The sequence below is a fragment of the Octopus bimaculoides genome, chromosome 21 (assembly GCF_001194135.2).
Source record: "Octopus bimaculoides isolate UCB-OBI-ISO-001 chromosome 21, ASM119413v2, whole genome shotgun sequence".
NCBI classification, from domain to species: domain Eukaryota; kingdom Metazoa; phylum Mollusca; class Cephalopoda; order Octopoda; family Octopodidae; genus Octopus; species Octopus bimaculoides.
Window position 1 is genome coordinate 13,982,494 of NC_069001.1, and position 3,420 is coordinate 13,985,913.

Here is a 3,420-nt window from a genome sequence, read left to right on the forward strand (position 1 = left end):
TGTGTGTGTGTGTGTGTGTGTGTGTGTGTGTGTGTGTGTGTGTGTGTGTGTGTATGTGTGTGTGTATGTATATATATATTCATATATATAAATAATACAGAACGGGACAAGAACGCAAAACACCCAGACAGTTAGGTGATACAAGAAAGGGACAACAAAACATCCAGATAGACGATACAAAGAAAACACGGACAGGTCATTCGGAGTTTTCTCTCTTCAGTCGAGATCCAGATTATCCTTGCAATTTCGGTAAAAAAAAAATTGTGCAGAAGGACGACAAAGAAACAAACGGAAAATCATCCGCAAGACATGGACAGTCACCTCTCATCAGTTAATAGTCGAAAATCATCAAGATTTCGCGCCATTATCGATAGCATTATCTATTTTGGTGGTGTCAGCAGCAAACGCTGCTAGGATAAGTGAGCGTACGCAAAACATAAGCCAGCGATAAACGACAACAGAATAAGCACTAGACATAATGGGGAAATGACACAGGTAGTTGGTATTTATATATATATATAAAACAGGTCGCGATGGGTGAATTGTCGCCATTTTATATTTCTAATTTCGCGCATGCGCATTGTTTGTTTTTGATTTTGTCGACTATACAGTATAATAGGGTTAGTTGGGCACCGTCTGTGAGAAAAACAGCACTATGACGCAATTCACTGCGCCAGAAATTTGATAAAAATCAATTATCCAGTTAACATAATAGTGTTTGGAGTGATCACTAGTGATGGCGACGTATATTTATATATGTATATATATATATATATATATATATATATATATATATATATATATATATATATATGTGTGTGTGTGTGTGTATGTATGTATGTATGCATGTATGTATATAGGGACATACATATACTTATCTATACATACACATGCACAGCATATATATATGTATATATATAAATATGTGTGTGTGTGTGTGTTTGTGTGTGTGTGTACGTATGTATTTATATATGTGTGTATATATAAGCACATATATGCGTTACTTGCTTTTGTTTTTGCTTCCACAATGTTTGACAACCGATGCTGGTTTGTCTACAACTCGTAAGATAGCTGTTCTGCAAAAGAAAACTAATAGAATAAGTTCGAAGCTTAAAAATACAAGTACAAGATGCGATTTGTTCAACTAAAACCACCTCTTCAAGGTGGTGTTCTACTATGCCCCCAGTCCAATGGCTGAAGCAAGTAAATGAATAAAAGAATAAGAAGAGGAAAGAAGAGACGAGGCGTTTCTTTAATGAACTAAAGAAAAAAAATGGTAGCATAAAGAAAAATGAATGATTGAATGAATGAATGAAGAAATAATGGTCGAAGAAATAAAAGGAATTTCGAAATGTAAAATTAAAAGCATTAGTGAAATACGAATGCATCTTGTTAGCAAAATACAATTTTTTAGAACATTGCATGAATATAATGTCCACCAGAACCGCAAAAGAGTAACTACATCTTAAACAACAGCAGCAGCAGCAGCAGCCGTTGTAGCAACAGCTGCAGCAGCAGCAAAAACAACAATAACAATTGTAGCAGCAACAGCAACCACAAGCATGTGAGCAACTACGTCGAAGAAGAGAATGGAGAACTCACCTAACAAGATAACCAAATATTTCAACACGAAAGAGGTTAATGATACGAGGTGAAAGATATGTCTTAAATAAGACATTATATGATAAATATATGATATGTGATATAAGACATAGGATGTAAGACATGAGCATAGGATATAGGACATAAGATTTATGATATAAAACATTGTATGGTGTAAGACTGAAGATATGCTGTGTCAAAATAGGAAACAAAACAAAAAACTTGAAAAATGAGATGAAACTTGATATGAACCAAAAGATATAGACAGACGTAAAATAATAGATATACGACGTAGGGCATACGTCATATGGTATAAGGCAAGATTTACGACAGAAGTCCTAAGACATGACATAAAATATAAGGTATACTTCATACAACTTCAGACAAAAGACAAATGACTTAATACATTAGTCATATTGCATATATAAGGCATAAGACAGAAGATAGACGACATAACACTTACGATATATGGTACGATATAGGATAAAAGATATAAAGTAGACGACATAGGACTTAAGACATAAAACGTGGCATAGGACTTAAGACATAAAACGTGGCATAGGACTTAAGACTTAAGGTACAGTATACGACAGAAGACATAAGATAGACAACATAGGACTTAAGACATAAAACATGACATAAGACATCATGTTCTAATTTGTCATCTACATTAGCAACCATTCCTGCTATACATCGTTCTTCTCCTTCAGAAGCATCAGACAAACGAAAACACATGCGATAGAGTGCAACTGGGTCAAAGGCGATGTAACAATACTAAATGTTGATTGGAAAATATGCCAGCATGTCTGTTGGCAAAAAAAATGTTGGACAAAATAATCGATTTATTTTGCTGTTCAGAAACGTAGAAAACAATATTTCTTTGAAAGTTGCATGTGGTGTGATTAGAGTTACATGTGTATCCGTTGATTGATTAAAAAAAACGGTTTTTTATTAGTTATTGATGTTTGTGTTGTTTTTTTCTTTTTAATCTGTGTAGCGTGTAATTTCGAGCAAGTCGACCCTTGAGTTACCTTTAACCAAAGTGAATCATATTTCATACGATCTCAACAAATTTTGTCGTATTCTCTAACGATTTTGCCAAATGTTGAGCAGAATTAGAGCGGATAAATTCTCATTTCTTAAGATCTTAGATAAAAATAAATAAATAAATATCATAAAAATAATTAAAAAAAGAATAAAACAAAAACTGAAACTGGTGATGGACTGATTTGGCAAAAGAGAAATAATAATGGTACCAAATGTTGACACCAGGCCAGAAATTTTAGAGGAAAGGAGCAAGTCGATTACATCGACCCCAAGAATTGTTGTTACTTTATGTTATCAGTCCCGAAAATATGAAAAGCAAAGTCGACCAAATTTGGGATTTGAACTTAGAATATACAGTAGAGCATTTTTGTCCGGTACGGTGAGGATTCTGTCAATTCGCCACAATAATGAAAATAATAATGATAATAATGATAATAATAATAATAATAATAATAACAATAATAATAATAATAATAAATCAGTCTCGGTGGAATCAGTCTCTTGAAATTTTTTGACAATTTTCCAGATTGTTGTTCGGTATATTTTAAGCTGTTTTGTTATAATAGCTGGATTACTTTCGCCTCTTTTGCGGCGGGTTATGATTGTATTTCGGTCTATAGACATTATCTAATTTATAAATCAGAATTTATTTAGTCTGAAACAAAAAGAAGACACACTAAGCTTTTATAATGATGTATAATTTTCATATCTTATCGCATTTATTGATAGTTATTAAAACCCGAAACTTCGGTTGTCTCAATTTCGGGACAC